General features: G+C 41.1%; 1 protein-coding gene across 5 annotated transcripts in view; it reads right to left on the bottom strand.

Moving 5' to 3' along the window:
• The window catches only part of BACH2 (BTB domain and CNC homolog 2), a 392,327-nt gene that overhangs the window by 167,036 nt on the left and 204,579 nt on the right, over window positions 1-20,712 (bottom strand). The gene's annotated exons all lie outside the window — the stretch shown is intronic.

Genomic DNA, 20,712 nt, shown 5'->3' with positions numbered 1-20,712 from the left:
CGTTTAGATTGCATTTTTTTCTTACACAGATGATAATGAGCAGCTCATTGTTTTTCACATAATAAAGCGGGAAATGGGAATAAGGTGAGTTTACCATCAGGTGGCCCTCATTAGATGGGACTGAGTTGGATCTGGACAAGGGAGGAATTGCCCCTCTTCCGTGGAGGGAGTATGGACGTCATCGACATCATCGTGAAAAAAAACACAAGCATTTTCCTTTGTGCACTGATTAATTCTGTTTCTGGAAGACCAGAGCCTTGCATTTCCCTTGCATTGGGTATTTTCCTATTTCTTGGACATTAGACTGCTCTTCAGAATGGCCATCAGGGAGCAGAAAGAGACGTGAAGACAAAATTAAATCAGACAAGCCAATAATCATGGCTAACCCTCCCAAGTGTTCACGATGTGTCAACTCTAGTGCCAAGTGCCTTACATGCTTTATCTCATGTAATGCTGACTGCACTGTACAGAACCTGGTGGTGGTGAAGTTTGAAAGCATGTGCTTGCTCATCAATCCCCCTTCTCCCCTAGTTAGTCTGGAGGAATTAAATGTTTGCAATTTCAAAGATCTCTTCGAGCCTAACATCTTGAATGACTCCAAGATAATCCAAAGACTCAATGACTTCTAGTCAAGCCATAAATCCAAATGTTACCCTTAGATGTTTTTCTGTCGGCACCGCCAGTACTATCTGTAGGAAGCAGTGAAAATAGTATAAAATCCAAGAAGAGTCCAAATAATTGTAAACACGTCGAAGGTCTTATATGGACAGGAGGGAGGCTGTATTTCAGTACAGTTGAGAGCCGAGAGTCTGTTCACACAGAGAAAAACAAAGACACACATATACTTTAAAAAACCACCAAACCTACAAATATATTCTTCCCAAATGAGACTAAAAGTTTAGTAATGCTAAATCAGGGTTCACAACTCCAAGTTCCTCTCCATTTACAGCCTTTTCTAATAAATTTTCTTTCTCTCTACCCTTTATGTATTTAACCTTGAGGGATAATTGATGTGTGTGTGTGTGCTCAGTTGCTCAGCCATGTCTGACTCTTTGCGACCCCATGGACTATATAGTCTGCCAGGCTCCTCTGTTCATGGAATTTTCTAGGCAAGAATACTGGAGTGAGTTGCCATTTACTACTACAATTGATATAGAGATGGACATAGTTTTCAGACACTGATAAAAGAAAATGGAAGAGATATTTTGTTACATGGAATGAAGTAACCCCACTCTTGCCCTCATCTAGAAACTCAGTTTCTGCAGTTTAGTATACACAATATAATGGCTGCAGTTCATAGAAAAAGAGGGGGGTATAAATTTAATTTTATTTTAGGAGTGAGTTAAATTATCTCCTCAACAATCTTCTCAAAAACTAAGGGGTGCTTCCATTAAATCTATCAAAAGACCCAAGATGTATCAAGAAGTGGACCATTTCCTCCACTGCAGCTTTTCTTTATACTTAAAATAGCATTCTCCTGATAATTAGGTGTCAAGTGGGTAGAAGGACTTCTAAGTGATTTTTCTTTGCCACAATAGGGTATACGATTAATTTTCTAAGTATACCAGGCCTATAGGATGAGAAAAATAAGGTGATAATAAAATATTGAAGGCAAGAGAAGAAGGGGATGACAGAGGATAAGGTGGTTGGATGGCATCACCAACTCAATGGACATGAGTTTCAGCAAGCTCCAGGAGCTGGTGATGGACAGGGAAGCCTGGTTTGCTGCAGTCCATGGGGTTGCAAAGAGTTAGACATGATTGAACTGAACTGAGAGGAGATGACCACTCACCCTCAAAGAACATACTTTGTTTTTTCCAAAGGGCCTAATAACTTGGGAGGAGGAGAGAATTAAAAAAAATAAGCCACCCCTAGTAACAGACATTGACATTGACATTGAAGTCACTCAGTTGTGTCAGACTCTTTGCGACCCCATGGACTGTAGCCTACCAGGCTCCTCTGTCCATGGAATTTTCCAGGCAAGAGTACTGGAGTGGGCTGCCATTTCCTTCTCCAGGAGATCTTCCTGACCCAGGGATCGAACCAGGGTCTCCCACATTGTAGGCAGATGCTAATGCATCTGAGCCACAAGCTCTTTAGCTACTCAAATTGCACAACTGCATTTTTAAAGCTAATTACAAATTTGGATTCTCTCATTTAAAGAATGTACTTCAAAGCAGCCCACTTCTATTTTAATGCTGAACCAAAGTCTGTAAAAAAAAAAAAAAAAAAAAACCCATTGCTTGAATAAAATTACACTTTCAATGTCAGTAAATCTTGAACTGCAAAATACCACAAGCTTAAAACTAGTAATGCCATGTGGTTCTGTTATCTTACATTTACGAGAGAGTTTATAGTCTCCTAAGCCCTACGAGACTTAGAGGGTTGCGACTCAGAGCAGCTTTGCTATCAAGGGCAGGTCATTCATCGTCTCTGAGCCCAGTGCCTTTCCAGGCTCCTGTGAAGATCGAATGAGATGGCAGACAACAGAGTTTTCGCAAACTCCTAACACATACATAAAATGCTGGGTATCCCTGTCCTTTTTACTAGCAACTTTGCAAGGCATAAAGATACTAATCCCCATTTCACAGTTAAGGAAACTGACAACAGCAAAAACAAAACAAATGAACAACAACAACAACAAAACCCCAAACAAAACAAAACTGAGTTAGAGTTTTATCTTAGAAATGGCCACAAATCCGCTGAGTAACTCTCTGGACGTGATTTCCTCAGTAAAATGAGGGAGTTGAATAAGATGCTTTTAAAACTCTTCTTGAGACTAATGGTTCTGTGATCAGGGACTTGGCCATGGTAGGGATGGGGCACTCTTAACAATGACTCTTAGGAAGCAGTGTCCCCTGGAGGTCAAGGTCAACAGGTAACAGTCTGCAGTACTGGGATGGGGTGGTAAGCAGCCTCTCACCCCTGGGGACGGGACGGGCATTAATTCATTTTGCTGGATTAAGGGGAGGCTGGGGACATCCTAGGTGAACAGCCAGGGCTGCCGGGGCATAGCAAGGAGGTCCTGGAAGAGCTTAAAACAGTTGCTCTTTAGTAACTGGTAAAATATTTCACTATTCTAACAACTAGTATAGCCAAATATGTGTAGACCCCTGGGAATGTCAGTCTGGTGAACAGCCCTACTGTTGCTGGACTATTAGTTTCAAAGAGATGGCACCTTTGTGGGCCACCCACCTTTCCTGACTGAGTTCCTACAGTATTGGAGGACAGATCTAAAAGGGTTACTTTTTGTAGTGTGAGTGAACATCACTGTTACATGGGAATCTCACTTCAGAAGGGCTGGAGCCACTAACTTTGGCTTCTACTACCAATCAGTCCATTCTAAAGGAGATCAGTCCTGGGTGTTCTTTGGAAGGACTGATGCTAAAGCTGAAACTCCAGTACTTTGGCCACCTCATGGGAAGAGTTGACTCATTGGAAAAGTCTCTGATACTGGGAGGGATTGGCGGCAGGAGGAGAAGGGGACGACAGAGGATGAGATGACTGGATGGCATCACTGATTCGATGGACGTGAGTTTGAGTGAATTCCAGGAGTTGGTGATGGACAGGGACGCCTGGCGTGCTGCAATTCATGGGGTCTCAAAGAGCTGGACACAACTGAGCGACTGAACTGAACTGCACTGAACTGAATGATACACTACCAGGGCTATCTAACACAGCTTTCTGTGAAGAGGAAAATATTCAGTATCTGTGGTGTCCAAGGAGAAGGCAATGGCACCCACTCCAGTACTCTTGCCTGGAAAATCCCATGGACGGAGGAGCCTGGTGGGCTGCAGTCCATGGGGTCGCTAAGAGTCGGACACGACTGAGCGACTTCACTTTCACTTTCCACTTTCATGCATTGGAGAAGGAAATGGCAACCCACTCCAATGTTCTTGCCTGGAGAATCCCATGGACGGAGAAGCCTGGTGGGCTGCAGTCCATGGGGTCGCACAGAGTCGGACACGACTGAAGCGACTTAGCAGCAGCAGCAGCAGCAGCAGGTGTCCAAAATGGTGGCCATCAGCCATACGTGGCTATGGAGAACTTAAAAGTTCTTAAAGTTCTTTAAGAACTCCACAGAGCTTAAAAGTTCATAGTGAGACAGAAGAACTAAATTTTAAATTTTAATCAATTTAAATTGATTTACATTTAAATAGGCATACCTGGTCACTGGGTACCTTATTAAACAGTGCGGCTCCAGGCTGCCTCATGTACTAGCTTTCTAGGCAGTATTTTGGACCCCAGAAGCTCACAGGACAATACATAATCATCTCTTCAACAAGCATTTACTGACCTCCTCCTGGGTACCATTTAGGTGTCTTGAAACAATGGTGAATGAGATCACCAGGGACATTTCCTGCTCTCGTGGTGTTTCTCAGCTAGATTGATGTCCAAAGACCTCACAAAATCTTGACGTGGTTCACCAGACTGCTCTTAGGAAAAGGTGGGTGAGGAGATATGGTAATGCTACACTAAGCGTGAAAGCACTGCTTTTTCGTTTCTTCATATTTACTGTTAGAGAAGCTGGGGGAAAGTTTTAAAAAGGGATATCTAAATGGTTACTGTTCACTCACTTACAAGTAAAGTCACATATCCCAGAGAAGGGAAATTATCTGTAAGAAATTCCCTCTTGCACAAACTTAAATTTACTTAGAATAAAAAGTCAGTGGGACCTGCATTCTTCAGCTAAGAAAAAGTAAATGGTTATTTAATTACAGCAATAGTCATAAAAAAGTACAAGCAGGTCTCCAGCTGCAAGCAGTGGGCAAGGGAACATTTATTCCAATTAGCTGTAAAATGATCAGGTTTTCTAGAAGGTACTTCTTGTGTAAGTAAGGCTGATTGCATTCTTTTACTCTACAACTCCACTCTTAGCTAAAATTTTCACAGTGGCTTGAATGAGATTTGATGAGCAAAGCTCTCTTTGCTTTCCCCCAGGCAACTCCAGGTGGAAATATTTTTATCTACATCCCAAATCTAATACCAGCTATATTATTTCTAAGAAACATAAAAGTGGTTTGGTTTAATGATTTTCCAATTTCCAATATTGCTTCCTGTGTCCAGTTGTCAATTTTCTCCTATCTTGATCACCTCTTCCTACCTTACTGGGATTCAGATTGATAATAAGAAAACATGACAAAATATTCAAGAACTGTTTTCTGCTCTTATTTGAACAAGAATCCAGGTCTGCCAAAATTTAAGAGGACAGAGATATTATGCTCTGGGATACAGTGTTTTTAAGCTAATTATCTCCATTGTATTTATATTATTTCACTTGAGGAGAGTCACCAAGCTAAATAACGTGATTTTGCTTAGCATCACAATGGGATTGTACCTAGATGATATCATTGAGTCAATCTGACTTTCAGGAGCTTCAAAATGCCACTCTGGTTCTTCTGCAAAGTTGCAGTATTGGTTTTTAAGGTTAATAAAAAATGTCCATCTATACAGACACACACACACTCTATCACTCCTTCCCTCTGAATTGAATAGAAAGAGAAATTACAGTGGTCAGAAAACAAGATGAGAGTTCAAAACTTAATTCTAAAATTACAAATTCCATTTTGAGACTACCATCTGCTGGAAAAGGTTAAATCTCAAATGTTCTGCTGGTCCCATGCTGTATAAAAATATTACCAGAAATTTGGTGACAGCTTTAGCAATAAACATGCTAACTTGTGAGTGGCCCTGGAGTCCTTATTCATATTCAGAAATACTAAAGAGAGTAGTCACATACTATTTTATGACCAGAAGGGCTTTGAAAAGAAAGGGGTCCATCGACATTATTTTTTTAAGAAACTACAGAGGTGAGTTTTTTTTTTTGAAAATACATTTCAAACAGAATTTCAACAGTCACTTGTATGAGGCAGAAGACCTTTGAATCATAGGTCTTGTGGCTTTTGTGTTTTGTTCTATTGGCATGGGAAGGTGATATGAAGAAATGTGCTTTTTTTTTTTTCCTGCAACAGAGAAAGAACTGGGGAGCAGCCACTTCAGACAGGATGGAGAAAATTAATTAAGAGAAAACATTTCTGAAAGTTTCCACTTACACATTTCAGATGCCAAGTTACTCTAGTTGGAGAACCCCAGCTAGAAAATTCACTTCTTTGATACTCAAGGTTTTACCTTCCCAAAATATAGTGGAGCGCTTGTTCAGATTTGCACCCCTAAAAGGACAGTGCAGTCAGAACAACTTGCCATTGACAATTCTGAAAAGAAGCAGCTAAAAAGAAACAAGTGTTGAAAATACACAATCTGATACACAAGAAGCTAAAAAAAAACAAGTGTTAAAAACATATAATCTGAACAAAGGGGAGGGGGCGAAGGGATAAATTAAGAGTCTTAACATGTACACACCACTGTATATAAAATAGGTAACCAACAAGGATTTATTGATAGCACACAGAACTGTATTCAGTATCTTGTAATAACCTATAAAAGAATCTGAGAAGAACAGACCTGAATCACTTTGCTGTATACCTGAAAAAAAAATCAACTATACTTCAGTATAAAAGAAAATACCCAATCCAAAATATACCGGGGGTTTCTGTAGCTTTAGAATATAAATACTGGCCTCTACTTATGCATAGTAATAATCAAACTTTTTAATGATTCAAAACTTCCACATTCTAGGAACTGTGTTAGGAATATTATGAGTATTATTAGCCTACTGAGTGAATGAGAGAACCATGGCTCAGAGAGGCAACGAGCCTTGCCCAGGGTCACACTGGAGGAGATAAGAGGGGATGACATGTAATCTGTATCCATGCCAGTTTGACTCCAAAGCTCACCCCTTTCCTCTGCAACACTGCTATCCACTACACTCTGGGGAAACTATATTCCTCTCCCCAAAGCAAACAGGTCCACTTTTCCACATGCTACCAGTAAACTGTCAAAGTAAAGTGACAAAATTACAGGTCCTTCAGCCATTTAGATATTTTTGCAAAAAGCCGATTAGCTTTTTAGCACTAAAATGGTTATATTTCATGAAGTATACTAGAATTAAAAATTCTTTTCATATTGCAGTTTCTTAAAATACTATCAGGCTTCTTATTTTAAAATGACCCAGATTATTCTCTCCAGGTGAATTTTTTTAAATTTAAATTTATTTATTTTAATTGGAGGCTAATTACTTTACAATATTGTATTGGTTTTGCCATACATCAACATGAATCCGCCACAGGTATACACGTGTTCCCCATCCTGAACCCTCCTCCCACCTCCCTCCCTGTACCATCCCTCTGGGTCATCCCAGTGCACCAGCCCCAAGTATCCTGTATCATGCATCGAACATGGACTGGTGATTCATTTCTTATATGATATTATACATGTTTCAGTGCCATTCTCCCAAATCATCCCACCCTCTCCCTCTCCCACAGAGTCCAAAAGACTGTTCTATACATCTGTGTCTCTTTTGCTGTCTCGCATACAGTGTTATCCTCACCATCTTTCTAAATGGACACCTATCCTCTATCATAAGACGTGGCAGTGAAGGTATGTACGCACAGTATCTTCCTCTGGGTCCTGATCTTTGAAGAATATCATGACCTTGATAATGCCCACATAGAAAAACACCCAAAGCCGATTCTGAAGTGGCATTTAGGGCTCGTGTACCATATTTTCCATCCTTAGGTCAAAGACATCCAGGAAATCAGGCAGTCAGTGACTAAACTCTCTGCAGGAGTAGAGACGGGCATGTGTGTTGACTGGGGCTGCCAGTCAAGTTAGTAAAGGGCACACCAGAAAAAAGTTGAAGGAAAAGACAGGTGGAAAATAACCTTTTGGGTAGCAAGGAGGGGAGGGCAGCACTTCATTCAACAAAACCTTTCATACGCATGAGGTCTCCTGTAATATATTTTTCATTATTCTCCTAGTCTTGAAACCAGAACTGTGAGAATGCTGGTTACTAGGTGAAAGGCAACTTTTGTTGTTTCTCTCAAATCAACACTGTTGTTGTTTAGTCGCTAAGTCATGTCTAACTCTTTTGCGACCCCCATGGACTATAGCCTGCCAGGCTTCTCCACCCATGGAATTCTCCAGGCAAGAATACTGGAGTGGGTTACTATTTCCTTCTCCAGGGTTCCCAAACCGGGGATCTAGCTACTGCTTCCTTCTTGGCAGATGGCTTCTTTAGGACTGAGCCACCTGGGAAGTTCATACTAGTTGTATCCACTTACAAAAATGTTACACAACCTAGAACACCGCAACCTTCCACACCTCCTCTGTAAAAGGACAAGTAAAACAGTGTTTCTTGCAAAGACAGGCATTAACTAATGCACTGCATTTGTTAATGCAGGGGAGCTTTCTCCTCCACCTCAGTCTACTCTTAAGGGTTCAAAAGTGTCGGCACAACATCTCTTAGCTACTCAGCATTTAGTTCAACTTCACAATATACTTAGCAAGATATCTCTTTTTTCTGCCTTCCTTGGTTTAATGACCTCAAATGTACCAACATCCTGTCTTACCTAATCCCCTAACAAGTTCTATCAAATGCCAGGACAGAAGCAGACAGCACTGCAGGCAGTGAGATCATTCGCTAAGAATTCATTTTTATTCCAAAAATTAGGAGTGCCAGACCATTTCACACACTCTATCACACAGCCAGAAAGTGAGCCTGGCACTTTAAGAGAAACACTTAGGCTGATTTTTTAAAACCTTTCGCGCATCACAGGCCCTTTAAAAACCTAATAACTCTCTCCTCATAAAAAGATGCACAAATAAACGCCAAACCTTTCCATGTAACAGGAGGGGTTCAAAGGCCCTTGGAAGCCTAAGAATCCACAGACCCCAGGTTAAAAACCCCTGCTGTAAATGAGCTTCAACAACAATTCCCTTTGTGCGTGGGTCTCTGTATTGGATCCTGGTCACTGGAGCATCCCAGGTGACTTCCTCTGGTGTCACTCTAGTCTCAATGAAAAATGACCTTTCTTGTTTTGGCTTCAGGAACACCCCTACCAGGCTTCTGGTCAGTTACCACGAACACAGCCGCGCCTCTCCCAAGCCAGCCAGCTGCTCTGGGAACACTCAACTTCTCCCGTCTCTCCTACACTTGCCTTACCCTGGATGGTCTTGGGGTCTGCTCTTGGATTTGCTGTCATAGATCCTGCTCTCCCCTCTCCATCCTGTCTCTTTCCTTCTTGGTCCTTTTGAACTCTTATAATTAAAAAAAAAAATTCATCTTCTTTCTTTACCATAAAAGTAACAATCTTGATTTTTGTATTTAACTTATTAGTTTTTCCTCTAAAAGCACCCTTCTCCCTTCTACCCCTTTGCCCCGTGGGATTAACCTGTCCATGGATCAAAGCAACAGGGTCTGCAGTCTCTGCCCAGTTGGGACAGGGTTTCTCCTGTGGAAACAGGAGGTACAATGGGAAGATGGTAAGCCTGAAGACAGACACATGGGGGTCTAATCCCAGTGTACTAAGTTGACAGACTAAGGTCAACTATTTTATTTTTTATTCTTTGTAACATATTTTTCCATGTGGACCATTAAAAAATTTTAGTTTATATTTAATTGGAGGATAATTGCTTTACAATGTTGTGTTGGTTTCTGCTGTATAACAACATGAATCAGCCATAAGTATACATACATCCTCTCCCTCTTAAACCTCTTTCCCACCTCCCTCCCTATCCCACCCCTCTAGGTTATCACAGAGCACCGGCTTTGGGTTCCCTGTGTCATACAGCAAATTCCCACTAGCTGTCTACTTTACCTATGGTAATGTATATGTTTCCATGCTATTCTCCCAAATCATCCCACCCGGAAGGTGAAATCTTAATCACTGCACCATCAGGGAAGTCCCCAGCCAACTATTTTGAAGGAAAGCTCAATTTCCTAATACGAAAAAATAGGGATGATAATACCAACCTATAGGTTTTTTCCTTTTTTTTTTAAGGGTGATTGAATGAGCTGATAAGCATAGTTCCTGAGACACAGAATGCTGTGCTGTGCTCAGTCATGTCCAGCTCTTCTCGAACCCATGGACTGTAGCACACCAGGCTCCACTGTCTGTGGAATTTTCCAGGGAAGAATACTGGAGTGGGTTGCCATTTTCTTCTCTAGGGGATTTTCCTGACCCAGTGATTGAACCCATGCCTCTTGTGTCTCCTGTATTGGCAGGTGGATTCTTTGCCACTGCGCCACCTGGGAGACACAGAAGGTGCCTAGTATATAGTGGTTCCCATGTTCCCCCTCTAACTCTTCATTAATGGGACTCAGCATACACTCTACACTTTAGAAGCAATGCTTGATGCTGTTTATTGTGCAGTCAGGACCACTTACATTTGCAGTCTTAAGTATCTTTTTAAACTTAATTGAGATCTAGTTCACATACCATAAAATTCATACTTTTGAAGTGTACAGTTCAATGGCTTTTAGTTTATTCCTGGAGATGTGCATGCCGCTGCCTACTATCTAATTTCAGAACATTTTCATCACCCTAAAAAGAGATCCCATACCCATTAACAATCACTCCACATTTCTTCCTTCCTGCATCCCCTTCCCACTCCCAGCCCTTGGCACTAATCTAACTCCTGTCTCTATGCATTTGCCTATTCATATAAATGAAACATTTAATATAAATGGAACCATACACTATGTGGCCTTTCCTACCTGGATTTACTTAGTATACTGTTTTCAAGCTTCATCCATGTTGTAATATGTATTATTAGTCCATTCCTTTTTATGGCTAAATAATAATCCATTGTGTGTATGAATCACATTCTGTTGATTCATTTATTAGATGATGGACCTTTGGTTTGTTTCCACTTTTTGGCCATCATGAATGATGCTGCTATGAGCACTTAAGTAGAGCTGGATATATGTAGACATATGGTTTTCAATTCTTTAGGAAATATACCTGGAAGTGTAAATACTGGGTGTGATGACTAATTTATTTTTAACTTGGCTATGTCATGGTACCCATACATTTGGCCAAGAATGTCAAAATATTGCTGTGAAGGTAATTTTTAGATGAGACTAACATTTATATCAGTAGATTTGAGTAAAGGTAGATTACACTAGATAAAATGGGTGAAATCAGTTGAAGGCCTTAAGAAAAAGACTGACCTCTTCCAAGGAAGAGGAAATTCTGACAGCTTCAGACATGAAGTGCAAATCAGCTCCAGCCTGAGTCTTTAACCTAGGTGGCCTAGCCTGCAGATTTTGGACTTAACAGTTTTCATGACTATGGTAGACAATGCCTTAAAATAAATCTCACTCTTTCTGCATATACGACACATCTTAAGCATTTCATTTGGTAACTGTATTTAACACTTTGCTGTTGTTCAGTCACTAAGTCGTGTCCAACTGTTTGCAATCTCATGAACTCCAGCACGCCAGGCTTCTCTGTCCTTCACTATCTCCAGAAATTTACTCAAACTCATGTCCATTTTGAGGAACTGTCAAACTGTCTTCCAAAACAGCTGTACAATCCCATCAGCAATGTAAGAAGTGTTCCACATTCTTACCAACACTTATTATTACTATTTTCTTTTAATCTTCAGCCATCCTAGTGGGCTAAAGTGATTATTTCATTGTGGTTTTGAGTTGTATTTTCCTAATGACTAACAGGGCTTCCCAGGTGGCACTAGTGGTAAAGAATACACCTGCCAATGCAGGAGATGCAAGAGACACGGTTTGATCCCTGGGTAGGGAAGACACCCTGGGGGAGGAAATGGCAACCCACTCAGGCATTCTTGCCTGAAAAATTTCATGGACAGAGGAACTTGATGGGCTACAGTCCACGGGGTCTCAAAGAATCGGACATGACTGAGCAACTGAGCATGCCTCAATGACACATGATGCTGAGCATCTTTTCATGCACTTACTGGCCATTTGTATGTCTTTTTTGGAGAAATGTCTATTTTAATTTCTTGCTCCTTACTTAATTGGATTATTTGTCTTTTGACTGTTAACTAGTAAGAATTCTTTATATATTCTGCATACAAATTCTTGATCAGATGTATGTTTTGCAAATATCCTCTCCCATTCTGGGGGTTTCTTTTCATTTTCTTAATGGTTTCCCTTCAAGCATAGAAGAATTTTATGAAATTACATTTATCCATTTTTTGTTGTTGTTGTTATCTTGTACTTGGTCATGTCTAAGAAATTGTTGCCTAATCCAAGGTCACAAAGATTTATTCCTATGTTTTCTTCTAAGAGTTTTATAGTTTTAACTCTTACATTTATGATCCAATTTGAGTTCTTTTATGTAGTATAACATAGGAGTTCAACTTTATTCTTTTGCATGTGAATATCAGTTATTCTAGAACCATTTGTTGAAAATACTATTCCTTCTTATCTAATAGTGCTGGCATCTTTGTTGAAAAACTTTGACCACAAACCTGAGAATTTATTTCTAGACTATTGACTGTATACCACTGTCCACCCTATGACTACGCTGTTTTGATTACTGTAGCTATGTAGTATGTTTTGAAATCAGAAACTGAGTTCTTCAATTTTGTTCTTTTCATGTGGACCATTAAAAATTTTTAGTTTATATTTAATTGGAGGATAATTGCTTTACAATGTTGTGTTGGTTTCTGCTGTATAACAACATGAATCAGCCATAAGTATACATACGTCCCCTCCCTCTTAAACCTCTTTCCCACCTCCCTCCCCATCCCACCCCTCTAGGTTATTGCAGAGCACCGGCTTCTTTTTCATATTCTTATATATATATATATATATATATATATAATCATTTTGCTGTACACCAGAAACTAATACAACATTGCAACTCAGCAATACTTCAATTTTTAAAAATTAGCCTGTCAATTTCTGCAAAAAGCTAGCTGAACTTTTGATAGGGATTGTGTTGACTATATATGTTTATCAGTTTGGTGGTATTCCCATCTTAACAACAGCAAATCTTCTGCTCCACGAATAGTGGATGTCTTCCACTTATTTAGGTCTTCTTAATTGCTTTCTATAGTGTTCTATAGCTTTCAGTGTATAAATCTTGCATTTATTTTGTTAAATTTATTCCTGAGCGTTTCATTCTTTTTGATGTTGTTGTAAAGAGAGTTATTTTATTTTCAGAGCATTCCATTGCTAGTTTATAGAAATAACACTGATTTTTGTACATTGACCTTTTTATCCTATAACCTTTTATCCCACAATCCTAAGCTTGGTTGTTAATTATAATCATTGTGTGCGTGTGTGTTTCGGTGTGTATGTGGATTGGAGTCTTAAGTATTCTAAAAGAGCATAGGTAGATGTTAGCACACAAACCCAGCACTGAAATTGCAGTGCAAATACCAAGAGCCCACACCAGCAGTCCCTCCTCCCTGGGTGATACTCCTGTTTGGGGGCCATGGTCTTAGTGGCATTCCTACTCTTGCTGACAATCATGCGATGATCTGCACTGCAGGGACTGCAGGATCATGGTGAAACATGAACCTATGTCCACAGAAGTGACGCTAGAAAGACAAGTCCTCAGCCTGTCCCCTTAGGTCTGTCTGTTCAAGTGGGCATCATTAGGTAAAAACACCACAGAGTCTGACATCACCATCCCCAGAGCGAAAGAATTTAAAGTTTCGCTTGTGTAGGAAACCACATCCTAAAGGAGTTTTGAATGAACCTTTACCAAAGAACCTTCCTGTTAGGCTAGACTTCTTACAGGTTTTCACAGAGACATGTTTACCTACAGCTTTCCACTTTAGGATAGCCTCCCAATGTACATTACCTTGAGGGACAGTGGTGATTGTTTTCCCAAAAAACGCTAAACCTGACACAAGTTCTAATTTTATTCTCTATTAGACTGTATTTTGTTTCAGGTTTAAAAACTTATTTTCAGCCAGCCAGCAGTCAGAGACCTACTTTGCATATTGATCCATGAGTCACTGATTGAAGCATGCACTTGCCCAGAATACCCATGCATGTGAAAGGATCAAAATATCACCCTTTGATTGATTCAGAAAGTTACTTCCTACCACTATGCAGTCTGGACTTTCTGTGCTGCGTCTGACTAACTGGGGAGGTGTAGGAGCTGCGAGCCAGGAGTCACTGGGCAGAAGACCTGGTCCCTGTTCTGGGAACCAAGATCCCGGGGAGTGAAAACCCCAGCTCTCCATGGCAAAGTATATCCACATGACTCTCATGTGAGCATCATACAGGTATCGAAGTCATCTTTTGAAGGGATCCTGTCATTTCGGTTTGACAAAAATCGAGAAACATTTTAGAAAGAAAATCGGATTTGTGTGTCAATGAAGAATATTCCTGAAAAGAAACTCTTGTTATGAAACTGAAATCTGGAGACCGCGGTGGTGCTAAGTTGAGTCATCAGTTCCCTTTACACCCTAATAATTGAGGCACTTTGATCACAATGACTGCTCTGGGTGATGCTTTTGTGTTTGCTTTTTTAAGTACTTCCCTGTGTAAACAGGTTGTCTTACGATCATCTCGCAAACATGTTTACATTTGGGGGATCACGGGGAACATCTGTTAGAAACAGATTTCACGCTTTTCTGTCAACTTAGGGAAATTTGAATCATATTTCTTGGTAATATAAAAAAGCTCTTGGAAAGTTAGATGAAGTTCTATGGGAAGGGGGTGTGATGAGTTATTTTGATTGCTCTTCGTACTCTTTGTATATGTACTTAGAAATTTGTCCTGAAAACATCCATTTGAAGTACCAGAAACAGGCATGAATTGTTATTCCAGTTTTGTAGATGCAGACAGAGGAATGGAGAGGGTGAGTGGCTTGGTCAGTGACTGAGAATGTGGCCAAACTGAGAAGCACACAACCCACAGGACTTTTAATTTACAATCTTCAGGTATCAAGGGTCTTGCAATTTTATTTCCACAAAGTGTTCGAATTTCTTGCAATTTTATTAAGAAGGTCTCTTATTCTATAGAGGGCAAGAGGAGGGGCTGGGTGATGAACTGTAAACAAGGGCAGTTTTTTAAAAAGTCTTTTTTAAATTGAAGTATAGTTAATTTACAGTGTTGTGTTAATTTCTGCTGTACAGCAAAGTGATTCAGTTATCCATGAAGTGAAGTGAAGTGTTAGTCATTCAGTTGTGTCTGACTCTTTGCGACTCCGTGGACTAGAGCCCGCCAGGCTCCTCTGTCCCTGGGATTTCCCAGCAAGAATACTAAAGTGGGTTGCCTTGCCCTTCGCCAGGGGATTTCCCCGACCCAGGGATGGAACCCAAATCTCCTGCTTTGCAGGCAGATTCCTTACCATCTGGGCCACCAGGGAAGCCCACATGGAATTCTCCAGGCCAGAAAACTGGAGTGGGTAGCCTTTCCTTTCTTCAGGGGATCGTCCCAACCCAGGGATTAAACCCAGGTCTCCCACATTGCAGGCGGATTCTTTACCAGCTGAGCCACAAGGGAAACCCAAGAACACTGGAGTGGGTAGCCTATCCCTTCTCCAGTGGATCTTCCTGACTCAGGAATTGAACCAGGGTCTCCTGCACTGCAGGAGGATTCTTTACCAACTGAGTTATCAGGGAAGCCTATATATATATATATATATATATATATATACACACACACACACACATATGCATATGTATATTCTTTTCCATTATGATTTTATCATAAGATATTGAATATAGTTCCCTGTGCTGTAGAGTAGGACCTTGTTGCTTATCCATTCTCTATATACAGTAGTTTGCATCTGTTAATCCCAAACTTCCGCCTCATCCCTCCCCCACCCCATTCCCCCTCTGCAACCATGAGTCTGTTCTCTATGTCTGTGAGTCTGCTAACAAGAGCGGTTTTCAAATCTGGGTCCTGAGTTAGAAATGCAGGTGTGAGCATCAAGGAGAGGATGCAGAGGAGAACAAGAACAAAGCTTGAGGGAGAAGCTGGACCCACAAACTTGAGGCAAAATGCTTTCCTGAAACCTCAGAACTGAGCCTGTCACTGCGCGTGCCATGCCCAGAAGCACTGGGCACCTCCTGGAGATGCACCCACTCACTCTGACCCTGGGAGTCTAGGCAGCAGCCACCTCCATGTGCAGGGAAGTAATCGCCACCATGAGGGAACAGAGACACAGCAGGGTCCACAGAGCTTTCCCATGGGCAGCACAACCCCAAATCCAGGCCAAGAAACCCTTACCCTTGACCCTACCTCAAACTCATGACCCTCCCTGCTATTCAGTGCCTCAGAGTTTCCCATCCAAGTGAGCTTCTAGCATCAGTGCAGGAGTTTCCCCCAGTCCATGCTCTTCATTTTTATTTTATTTTTAAAAAGATATATGTTTTTTTGATGTGGACCATTTTTTAAGTCTTTATTAAATTTGTCACAATATTATTTCTGCTTTATGTTTTTGTGGCCATGAGGCATGTGGGATCTTTGCTCCTGGGCCAGGGATTGAACCTGCACCTCTTGTATTGGAAGGTGAAGTCTTAACCACTGGACTGTCAGGGAAGTCTCTCCATCCTCTTTAGAGTGGGCTACTCCACCTGTATGGTGACCAAAACAGCCAAGTGGCAACTGTTTAAGGAAATGCAGATATACCTTGGCTGAGTGGGTTGGGGGGGCAGTCCCTATGCATGCATCCAGGCCCCTGTAAGTAGGATGCAGTCAGGGGATGGGAGGACAAGGGGCAACAGTGAAGAAGCAGGCTGTGCACCAGCTCTCCCTGAACCACCACGTTCCAGATGGGAACTCCGAGGAGACTGTGAATTCTAAACTCAAAGCTGGCCTCTGAAAGGCCATTGTGTCATGGTAAAGGATAGTACACATTTCATACACCCAGTCTATTTATTAGCTTGATTTAGAACATTCTAATATTTAAATGTATGGCACGTGAGTTTCAATTGTGCCCTTGCCCCAAGCTGCACACAGGTTAGGGCCAGGTCAGATGGGCACCAGGGGATCACACACCCTGATGTTGCAGACACTGACCGAAGCTGAGGTGGCTGCAAGGGGCTTTCAGAATATCAAGGTGCTTATTCAACAAAGGTTTCTTTCACTGTTGTTTTGGAGAGATCATGCAGAGAGTGGGTAGCTAAATGTTTTCCCATCTAGCTTCTCTGCAGCCAAATACATCAGGATCTTGCTATGGGCTAACTGAGAAAAATCTTCATTAAAAAAAAAATCACCCAATTCTTTCATCTCTTGTGGTTTCTTTCTTCATACATACTTTGTAACATATTCACCAGCAGCTAGTTTAACAACTTGATGGTACCAGCGGGAACCAACCCAACAGCAGTTAAGACACATCAAGGAAGGACCAAGCGTAGTCGGGAAGAGACAAATACCAATGAACGTTACGGTGAACGGTGAGAAGCAATTAAGTAGCTGCACATCAAATGCATAAATATGATTCATTTTTAAAGGCCCATACATGTTACACCCACTTTCAGGAGTTTCCCAAAGTAATTTAAAACTATTTGATGTTGTTTCCTGTTTTTCAGTCCTTTTATCTGTTGATGGGGGTGGTAATTCTACTGTTACCAACTGAACAAGAAGAAAAGTGAAGGATGGGGCAAGTTTCCAGTTTTAATCACCAACATCTGTTTTTAAAAGTTCTCATTTTTAGATTTTAAATTCCCAAATTTGGGGCTCAAAGCTTCAAAATCCTGAAGGTTTATCCTCTATAACAGTAACAATGGATCGCACCAATATTTTTGCGGAGTTAATGAACTCCACCAACTTTGGGCTTTCTGCTCTCTCCAGAGCTCCCTGCTAAAGCACCCCATCTTCAGAAGAGGGAGAAGAAAGCAGGGTGGCAGCTCATTGTGCTCAATCTGTAGTTAAATGATTTCTCTTTGCTTCCCTGAGATAAGGACTGACCAGAAAAAGACCTTTTCATATTTTGCAGCCAAAGTTTCAAAAACACTAAAATATTTCATAGATATTTATTTCATCAAATTATCCTCATGCACCAACAGCAGCATGGGAGAAGTGGCCACTTCTTCTTACTTCGCCTGCATAGCTCATTGTTTTAATCCAGTAGATGGTTCAGTTCAGTTCAGTTCAGTCACTCAGTTGTGTCCGACTCTTTGGGACTCCATGAACCACAGCACTCCAGGCCTCCCTGTCCATCACCAACTCCCAGAGTTCACCCAAACTCATGTCCATCGAGTCGGTGATGCCATCCAGCCATCTCATCCTCTGTCGTCTCCTTCTCCTTCTGTCCCCAATCCCTCCCAGCATCAGGGTCTTTTCCAATAAGTCAACTCTTCGCATGAGGTGGCCAAAGTACTGGAGTTTCAGCCTCAGCATCAGTCCTTCCAATGAACACCCAGGACTGATCTCCTTTAGGATGGACTGGTTGGCTCTACTTGCAGCCCAAGGGACTCGCAAGAGTCGTCTCCAACACCACAGTTCAAAACCATCAATTCTTTGGCGCTCAGCTTTCTTCACAGTCCAACTCTCACATCCATACATGACCACTGGAAAAACCATGGCCTTGACTAGACGGACCTTTGTTGGCAAAGTAATATCTCTGCTTTTGAATATGCTATCTAGGTTGGTCATAATCCTCCTTCCAAGGAGTAAGAGTCTTTTAATTTCGTGGCTGCAATCACCATCTGCAGTGATTTTGGAGCCCCCCAAAAATTAAGTCTGACACTGTTTCCACTGTTTCCCATCTATATGCCATGAAGTGATGGGACCAGATGTCATGATCTTAGTTTTCTGAATGTTGAGCTTTAAGCCAACTTTTTCACTCTCCTCTTTCACTTTCATCAAGAGGCTTTTTAGTTTCTCTTCACTTTCTGTCATAAGGGTGGTGTCATCTGCTTATCTGAGGTTATTGATATTTCTCCCGGCAATCTTGATTCCAGCTTGTGTTTCTTCCAGCCCAGCGTTTCTCATGATGTACTCTGCATATAAGTTAAATAAACAGGGTGACAAAATACAGCCTTGACGAACTCCTTTTCCTATTTGGAACCAGTCTGTTGTTCCATGTCCAGTTCTAACTGTTGCTTCCTGACCTGCATATAGGTTTCTTAAGAGGTAGGTCAGGTGGTCTGGTATTCCCATCTCTTTCAGAATTTTCCACAGTTTCTTGTGATCCACACAGTCAAGGCTTTGGCATAGTCAACAAAGCAGAACTCTGGAACTCTCTTGCTTTTTCGATGATCCAGCGAATGTTGGCAATTTGATCTCTAGTTCCTCTGCCTTTCCTGAAACCAGCTTGAACATCTAGAAGTTTACAGTTCATGTATTGCTGAAGCCTGGCTTGGAGAATTTTGAGCATTAGATGGTTAATGAAAAGCAAACCTACATGCTCCATGAAATAAACACCCATCAACACCATTACAAGGTGAGAGGCATTTTAAGGGCTAGATGGTACAATCCACCATTAAAGGTTTGACCACCAAGTGGTTGATTCTGATTAAATTCCTCCAGTGAGAAGAAAGGTACTATTTCCGAAACAGTCAATTCCATTTTGGGGAATTATATGCACAACATCACTGCATCTATCATTAGAGTTCTCTCTCAGGCAAATCTGCCTCCCTATAACCTAAAAATACTGGTCTGCCCTCCAGGGTCACTGGAGCAAGGATAACACCCATATACATGTTAGGGAACAGTCATGGCTCCATCTTTCTATTTTATCTCAAGTCTTTTCTCCAAGTAATTGTTTTCAGTTTCTTCTAACGTCACTTGGGACATGGTTTCAAATTTTCTGTCATTGTCTCAAGCCATTGTCTTTCGAAATAAAAAAAAAGCTCTCCATTAAAAAACAATCATTTAAAGCTAATACCACACAATAGCCAACAATACATTTGCCAATATATCCATCAAAATGTGATCTCAAATTCAGCATCATTTTAACTGTGATGAGCAGACAGAACTATCTACCCTCTTCTTAGTCCTACAGTGCAAACCACGATTTCCTTAACATTTTGGGCAGCTCCTTCCCATCACTGATGGATTGAGCTTGTGGAAAGTAAGTCTTATGAGGATTTTTCATATATTGCTATTGCCTTCTACTTCCTGCATTTTCTATTTGTGAAGCTGATTTCTTTATTTGGATACAACCATAGGTCTTGACACTGATTTCTATTATTAAATGTCAACTCTCTCAGCTTGAATTACTTGATGTTGTTGTTTTTTAATTCTTTCCTTCTGTTTATCCCCTCAGTAACAAAAGAACACATGAAAGAGAACTGTGCTCGAGAGATTTTTTGGTAATTCTTAAATTGTACTAGGCTTACAAAGCAGAGGGCAGTCAAGATGAAAACTAACTCAATACAAAATGACCTTTAGGAACTGGCTCCCGTGTATGCTGCACTGAAATCTGCTTGGTCAATTCGGAGAGGAAACTCAGAATAAATATTTACCACGTTTATTTATTTCTCCTACTGAGAACTATCTAAGACAAGAGGATGTTTAGTGATGGAAGAGATTTCAAGATTTCTGCTTTGCGCTGTGTCCTGCCCATGCGGCATGAGGATAGATACAGGTCCCAGCTTCATAATGAAACCAGACACAGTTCACTTCCTTTTTTTTTTAAACCACCCCCTCACCTGGGGGATGTTTTGAGATGACACAGAGTTAGTCATGTGTCACTAACCTGAGATAATGAAGGGAATGATTGGTGCTCATTACCATTGACGGGGTGAGTGTGTGTGTGTGTGCGTGTGTGCTCAGTCGTGTCTGACTCTTTGCGACCTCATGGATGGTAGCCCACAAGGCTCCTCTGTCCCTGGAAATTTCCAGGCAAGAATACTAGAATGAGTTACCATTCCCTTCCCCAACCATTGACAATAATAATATTTAAAATATCCTTCTGG

This window comes from Bos mutus, chromosome 9 (assembly GCF_027580195.1).
Source record: "Bos mutus isolate GX-2022 chromosome 9, NWIPB_WYAK_1.1, whole genome shotgun sequence".
Lineage (NCBI taxonomy): Eukaryota > Metazoa > Chordata > Mammalia > Artiodactyla > Bovidae > Bos > Bos mutus.
This window is presented reverse-complemented; position numbering and strand designations above follow the sequence as displayed.